Source organism: Gekko japonicus, unplaced genomic scaffold (genome assembly GCF_001447785.1).
Source record: "Gekko japonicus isolate JY-2015 unplaced genomic scaffold, Gekko_japonicus_V1.1 scaffold1241, whole genome shotgun sequence".
NCBI classification, from domain to species: domain Eukaryota; kingdom Metazoa; phylum Chordata; class Lepidosauria; order Squamata; family Gekkonidae; genus Gekko; species Gekko japonicus.
This window is the reverse complement of record NW_015170314.1, coordinates 437,317-445,382: the sequence shown is the minus strand read 5'-3', so window position 1 is coordinate 445,382 and position 8,066 is coordinate 437,317.

Below are 8,066 nucleotides of genomic sequence, written 5' to 3'. Positions count from 1 at the left end.
ATCTTGTCAGATCTCGGAAGCTAAGCAGGGTTAGCCTTGGCTATTATTGGGATGGGAGACCTCCAAGGAATACCAGGGTCGTGATGCAGAGGGCAGGCAATGGCAAACCATCTGTGAACGTCTCTTGCCTTATTTATTTATTTATTTATTTATTCGATTTGTATCCCGCCCTCCCAAAGGCTCAGGGCGGCTCACATGCGGCAAAGCCGAAATATAAAATACAATAAAACATGTAACAAAAAACAGAATAACAACATTTAAAACCACAATAAAAATCTATGCTACATCACGGTGCTGTAATCTTCCTATGTCAATTCTTCCAAGATGGGAACAACCACCCCAATTTTGGCGGCCAGCTATCTCGATAGCGCGGTCTACCCACAACACTATCTGTAAACTCCTGCCAGGCAATGCCTACCCCCCTTCAATGGGGGCAGGCGATGAAACACTACCGCGGTGGTGGGGAAGAGCTCCGTCTTGCAGGCCCTCTGTTGCCGTAAGTCGGCTGTGACTTGACGGCACACACACAAAAACACACGTCGTGCCATTTTCCTTGCATCGGTACCTGAAGGTGCCATTCCTCCCCACTCTACTAGAGGGATGGGGGGGGGGACGGGCTTCTTTAAAAATCTGCAATATCTAGATCACTGTCGTGTAATTGGACTACAACAGTCTCTTTCCAGTTCCTCTGCATTCCCATCCTTCATTTTTTGTAAGAAAAAAAGCACCGCAGACTCTTCCTTGCAGCTACAAAAAGGGCTAGATACTTAATTTCTTTTAATGAAAGCTGGGAATTCAGAGGAACTAATAGATCATAGGAGCTGCAGTGGCTCAAGTGGTTAAGACGCTGAACTGCAGGCTGTGGAAGGTCGGTAGTTCAGCAGTTCGAGACCCGAGTGTGCCGCATGACAGCGTGAGCTCCCGTCTCTAGTTCCAGCTCCTGCCAACCTAGCAGTTCGAAAGCAAGAAATTGCAAGTAGATAAATAGGTACCACTTCGGTGGGAAGGTAACAGCGTTCCGTGCGCCTTGGTGTTTAGTCATGGTGGCCACATGACCACGGAAACGTCTTCGGACAGCGCTGGCTCTTCAGCTTTGAAACGGAGATGAGCACCACAGCCCTAGAGTCGGACTCGACTGGCTTTCGAGCAAGGGAAACCTTTACCTTTAATAGATCTTGAGGGGATGTTGAATGGCATGGTATAGCCGGATCTCATCAGATCTCGGAAGCTAAGCAGGGTCAGTACTTGGAAGGGAGACCTCCAAGGGAGACTCTGCGGAGGAAGGCAAAGGCAAACCGTCTTTGCCTCTCCCTTGCCTTGAAAACCCCTCGCTGGGGTTGTCATAAGTCAGTTGTGACTTGACAGCACTTTAGTGTGTGCGTACGTAGTAGATTTTGGCAGTGTAACGTTGCTGCTCTGTAGGAGTCAAGCAATAGTCAAGTTTGGTGTAGTGGTTGGGAACGTGGACTGTAATCTGGGAGAACCGGGTTTGATTCCCCTCTCCTCCACATGCAGCTGCTGGTGTGACCTTGGGTCAGTTACAAGTTGTTTCAGAGCTGCTGTCTGATGAGCAGTCCTCGAAAGAGCTCTCACAGCCCCTCCTAACTCACATGGTGTCTATTGTGGGGAGGGGAAGGGAAAGGGGATTGTAAACCACTCTGAGACTCTTTTGGGTAGTGAAGGGCGGGGTATAAATCCAGTCTCTTCTTATTATTATTCTCTTTATCTTATGGCAGAGTTACACACAGGAAGCATATAATAATAATTATTATGTGTGGGGATGGAGGCCAGGAAATTGTGGGGGAAGGTGCTGCATGGACATTCCGTTGCCACCGTGAATGCCTCCGTGTTTGCAAAAGCAACGAGACCTTGACGGAGAATCACGACCACACGGAAGCTGCCTCAGCAATCTAGCTCAGCGTCCTCTTCCCAGCAGGGATTCGACAGACCTCTGGGAACTCAACAGGCAGAGCCCAAAGTAGATAGATGTCCTTTCCTGATTTTTAGTTTGTCTCTTGAATCCAGTCCCTGGCCCGGTTCCCTTTAGTTATTGTATTTCATAGCTGTTGGCTGGGGCCATCAAGAGTGTGGCTGTTCCAGAACTTGGGGGCTTCGTTCAAGCGTACTGTCTCCTGAGTCCATGCATTGGCATCTCTAGCCCTGGTGACTGAGGGGAACCTCCGCATCCAGAGGCACTAATCCTCTGAATCCCAGAGCCAGCAGGCAACACCAAGGGAAGGCCTTGGCCTCTATGTCCTTTTTGTTGGCCCTTCAGAGGAACTGGATGGCCCCTGTGTGAGACGGGATGCTGGACTAGATGGACCACTGGTCTGATCCAGCAGGGCTCTTCTGGTGTCCTTATCAGGGGAAGGCCTCGGCCTCCAAGCCCTGTTGTTGGCCCGACAGAGGAACTGGCTGGCCACTGTATGAGACTGGATGCTGGACTAGATGGACCACTGGTCTGATCCAGCAGGGCTCTTCTGATGTTCTCAGGGGAAGGCCTCGGCCTCTAAGCCCTGTTGTTGGCCCTCCAGAGGATCTGGTTGGCCACTGTGTGAGACAAGATGGTAGACTAGATGGGCCACTGGTCTGATCCAGCAGGGCTCTTCTGATGCTCTTATTAGGGGGAAGGCCTCATCCTCTATGCCCTCTGTTGTTGGCCCTCCAGAGGAACTGGTTGGCCACTATGTGAGACAAGATGGTGGACTAGATGGGCCACTGGTCTGATCCAGCAGGGCTCTTCTGATGCTCTTATCAGGGGGAAGGCCTCATCCTCTGTGCCCTCTGTTGTTGGCCCTCCAGAGGAACTGGTTGGCCAATGTGTGAGACAAGATGGTGGACTAGATGGGCCACTGGGCTGATCCAGCAGGGCTCTTCTGATGCTCTTATCAGGGGGAAGGCCTCGTCCTCTGTGCCCTCTGTTGTTGGCTCTCCAGAGAAACCGATTGGCCTCTGTGTGAGACTGGATGCTGGACTAGATGGACCCTCACTGGTCTGATCCAGCAGGGCTCTTCTGATGTTCTTATTAGGAGAAGACCTTGGCCTCTCTGCCCTGTTGTTGGCCCTCCAGGGGGACTGGCTGGCCACTGTGTGAGACAAGATGGTGGACTAGATGGACCCTCACTGGTCTGATCCAGCAGGGCTCTTCTTATGCTCTTATCTGTCAGGAGCTCTGCAGTGTTTGTAGATCAGAAGGAACTGGGTGATTTTGATGTTTCACGTAGCATTTTCTTTGAATGTCCGGCACCTGGCAAAATCTAATTGGAAAACCAAACCCCCTCCCAAATCTTCATATACTGAGGATCCTACTGAGCCCTTCCCAGTGGATTTAAGCTTCCGAAGACTTGCCTTGAGCTCCGTTGCCATTTCCCTGCAGGCCTCTCACTTCCCCACCCAGCCGCGCTCACAGGATCAGAGACAAGAGGAGGCCCCAAAGAGCTGACAGGCTTGATCCGGTGTGCAAATTTCCCAGAGTTCTCCTAATCCTGCAGGGCCGAGGTGCGTTCAGAAGGGCTCGCCCGCCTGCGAGGAAATTGATCGGCGATTGTATCAAGTGGGAGCTCAAATGCTCTTTAATTAAACCCGGGTCTGGGCTGTGATGTGTAATTAGATTTCGTCCGTAACGTCCTGAGAGTTAGAAAAGTTCTGCATCCGTCAGATGTGAGTTTGCATCCTGGACTGGGGCAAAGGGCAGAAACGGCACTGCGGAGCTCCGAGGCAAGACCCAAGAGAGAGGCCGCAGGAAAAAAATGCAAACACGGTTGACGTGTGCTAATGGAGGGGCTGGGGCAGTAGAGGCCATTAATCCTTCCAGCGCCAGGGCCCTTGGTGGAGAGGGTGGATCCGGGTGTGTGTGTGTGTACAAAAGAATGCCACGCGGACACACACACAGTGTCCCTGCACAGTGCCAACCGCACAGCTTGTTTTGTGTGAAAGGAAGCAGATTGAGCTTCTTGTACACAGAAGTGCCAGAACCTGGCAGCCGGAATCCTTGCAGGCACAGAGAATAACTGTTTAAACGGCGGGAGTAATTGCCAAACCGGGCGGGCTTTATGCCGCTCAAAGAGGAGCGGGGGGGGGAGGATGGGTGGTGCTGGTGGTGGGGGGAGATGGCTGCAGGGTAGAGAGGGACGCGCAGTGGCAGGAATCACGTTTCGTCAGCATCAAGGCCAATTTGTGATGCTTCCGAGGGCGCTTAGGTGGCTTGGTTTTAAATCTGGGTCATGTGCTCAAGGATGCTTAATGCAGATTAACACTTCTTTCGCTGCTGTGGATTCACAAGGTGGGGAGGCAAAAGGGGCAGGTTTTTTCATATGAACATAAGAACCTAAGAGAAGCCAACGTTGGATCAGGCCAGTGGCCCATCCAGTCCAACACTCCGTCATGTCGCACAGTGGCCAGAAATACCAGGTGCCATCAGGAGGTCCAGCAGTGGGGCCGGGACACTAGAAGCCCTCCCACTCTGCCCCCCACCCCCAAGCACCAAAAATACAGAGCATCCCTTGCCCCAGACTGAGAGTTCCTATCTATCCCTTGTGGCTAATAGCTGCCTTTCCACCCAATCCAGAGATCCCAAGGCTGCAATTAGGGTCCCCAAGACAGACACAGGAGCTGCAGGTAACTGCCTTTTTAAGAGCTGCAGGGGCCCGACTCTTCTTGGGACCACAGCGAGAGGCAGGGGAGTGGCTCCCGCCTCCCCCCTGCACCACCTTGGGTCAGTCACAAGCTCTGGCACAGCTGTCCTTGAAAAAGAGCAGTTTCTGTCAGAGCTCTCTCAGCCCCACCCACCTCACAGGGTGTCTGTTGTGGGGAGGGGAAGGGAAAGGAGTTTGTAAGCCGCTCTGAGACTCCAAGTGAAGGGCGGGGTATAAATCCAACCTCTTCTTCCTCCATCTTCTAGTGTCCTGGCCCCACTGGTGGACCTCCTGATGGCACCTGGTATTTTTGGCCACTGTGTGACACAGAGTGTTGGACTGGATGGGCCACTGGCCTGACCCAACATTGGCTTCTCTGATGTCCTTATGAGGCCTTCCCCTGATGTTGCCTCCTGGCTCTGGTATTCAGAGGCTTAGTGCCCTCTGAACGTGGAGGTTCCTCTCCATCACCCATAGCTAGTAGCCATTGATAGACTTATCCTCCATGAAAATATATAATCCCCTTTTCAAACAGTTTATTCCTGTGACCATCACTACCTCCTCTGGCAATGAATGCCACTTTTTAATCACTCAGTGTAAAGCAGGGGTCATTTCGTAGAAAAAGAGGTGCAGGTAGCATAACTCATTTACATATGCCACACCCCCTGACATCACCGGACGTGTGTCAGAAGGCAACACCCACCGCTCAGGTTCCACTAGACTGTTTTGGATTGCTAGTTATTGGGGGAACGTGCAGATCTGTCCTCGCAGAGGAGGGAGAGCTTTTACCTGAATAAATCTTGGTCTTAAAGGTGCCACTGGACTGTTTTGGGCCGGGGGGGCTCTGCAGCTTACCTGGCTGCTTCTTCCTCTGACTGAAGGCTGCTGGGAACAGGGGGTGGGGCTTGTTGCATGTGCCCACCCCCTGGGCTCTTTACTGCCGGAGCTCCGCTCCTGTGCGCTCCTTCAGGAAATGACCCCTGGTTTAAAGTAATATTTCCTTTTGTCCATCCTGAATCTCCTGCCCATCAGCTGCAGGGCTCTCTCTGTATGTCTGTTCATGAGGTATGTCTTCTCCTACTGCACTGGGTGCCCAGCATTGCCTGCTTAACTCCAGTTCTCCCATACAGTTCCGTGGTAAAAATGTATGAGTGGCTGGGCGCGTCTGACCAGAGGTGACGTGCGTAAAGCACATCATAAAGTTCCAGGGCAAATGGGATCTGCGTTCCTTCATAGCCCCCGAGAAATGCACGCACGAAGGTGGTTGTTCATGTACACACACTGCGGGAGAGGCCCAGGGTGTTTTTGCTTGTACTCGAGGGTTATGATCTTGTGATTGTGGTGCTGGTTTCCTCCCAGCAGCTGTTTCCTGAGGGTTCGATGCGGCTTAAAGTGAGTCCTTGCAGAATCAGACCAATTAGACAGGTCTGGGTTCCCCTGCGTTTCCAAAATGTGACATGTAACGTCCCAGGGCCTTTTTTGGCTTGGGAAGATGGTGCAAGGGGGAGGCGGGAGCCACTCCTCTCCCCCTCGCTGTGGTCCCCCTCGCTGTGGTCCCAAGCAATGTTCCCTTTAAGCTGTGGAGTCTTGTGAGCAAAAATTCTACTTTGTGAGCTACTGGGCATTAAAGTGGTGAGCGAGCGATTTGGCGGCTGCATCAATGAGTCTGCTCTGGAGCCATCCTTCTTGAGCGAAAGCAAGAATGTGTGAGCCGGAGGCTAAAAAACTGTGAGCTGGCTCACACTAACTCAGCTTAGAGGGAACACTGGTCCCAAGAAAAGTCGGGCCCCTGCAGCTCTTTAAAAGGCAGTTACCTGCAGCCCCTATGTCTGCCTTGGGGACCCTGATTGCGGCCTTGGGATCTCTGGATCGGTTGGAAAGGCAGCGCAGAAGTGTTTGAAATAAATACAGTAAGTGAATAATATTTATTTATTGGATCTGTATCCCGCCCTCCCCTTGACAGGCTCAGGCCAGGTTCCAACAGTAAAAGTGCAATACAGTAAAAACCATTTTAAAACACCAGAGCACCAGAGCACCAGCACTTTATTGTAATTTTGTATTGTTTTATTCTGCTTTTAACTGTTTTATTATGGCTTTGTGCCCTTATTGTTAGCCGCCCTGAGCCCGTTGGGGAGGGCGGGATATAAATCAAAATAATAAATAAATAAATAAAATACATGACATAACAGCACATAAATCATAGGTGCCATAGCACTCTAATAAAAGTCAGATGCTTCAGTTGGCTGTTGTTAATATCAGTTTTTGTTATAAAGATCTTCAAATTTAGGTTCCCAAGGTCCTAAGTCATAAGGTCAAGGTAATGGTAGACAGCCCTATTCTAAGCTTCAGGGGTTCCCAATTTTCTTGAGCCTGCAGGCTCCTTTGGAATTCCGGCACAGGGTGGTGGGCGTGGCCACAAAAATGGCTGCTGCAGGAGGCGGAGCCAGCCATGCGATGGACGCCGCAGCGGACCTTCAGTCACACAGTAGAGAGTCTGGTGTTGTGGCGGTCGATGCTGCCATGGCAACATTCTTTAAAACATCTGCAGAGCCAACCAGAAGCCTTGCTGGGCAAAAGCCTCACCTGGCCCCGCCCACTTTCTAAAAAACACTTGGTAGGTACCAGGCAACGCTCCCTCTAGGCCGCAGAGTCTTGTGAGCAAAAATCCTACTTTGTGAGCTGCTGGCATTAAACCTGTGAGCGAGCGATTTGGCCGCTGCATAAATTAGTCTGCTCTGGAGCCCTCCTTCCTGAGCCGAGACAAAACTGTGTGAGCCGGAGGTTAAAAAACTGTGAGCTGGCTCACACTAACTCCGCTTAGAGGGAACCCTGGTACCAGGGAAGGTGTCTTTGGGGCACCACAGCACCCACCGTCCTTCCTACTCAACTTGGTCTCTCCTCATCCCTGGCCCCCAATGGAAATGATTTCATATTGCAGTGGTGCCTGGTGCATGTGGTTGGCCCCTTTGGTGCTTAGAAAGGCCTGTGCACAGAGGGTGAGTAACGCGTCTTCTCTCATGCCCGGCCCTGCCTCCTTTCTGTAAAGTCTACAAACAGAGGGATGGAAGCTGTTGCCGGTAGTAACCGAGGAACCGGATGTCACTGCCGGAGGTCGCCCTCTGGTGCAGTGCCTCATTTCCCCCAGCTGTGACAGATGGACGGGGCTTTCGACTGGGCCCCTGGATCCTGGAGGTTGGCAACTAGGCAAGTGTGGTGTGTTTGCATGCGTACAGGATCCCCGTCGGTGATTCCTTCCCTAGCTGTGACCCCCGAAGTCACCCTTCACCGATGCCTCACCTTTCTCCCTGCGTCTTAAATGATGATGTTGGTGCCTGCTACTGTTTTTATGAAAGCCAGCGTGGTGTTGTGGTTAGAGTGCCGGACTAGTATCGGGGAGAACCAGGTTCGAATCTCCACTCATGCTACGGAAGC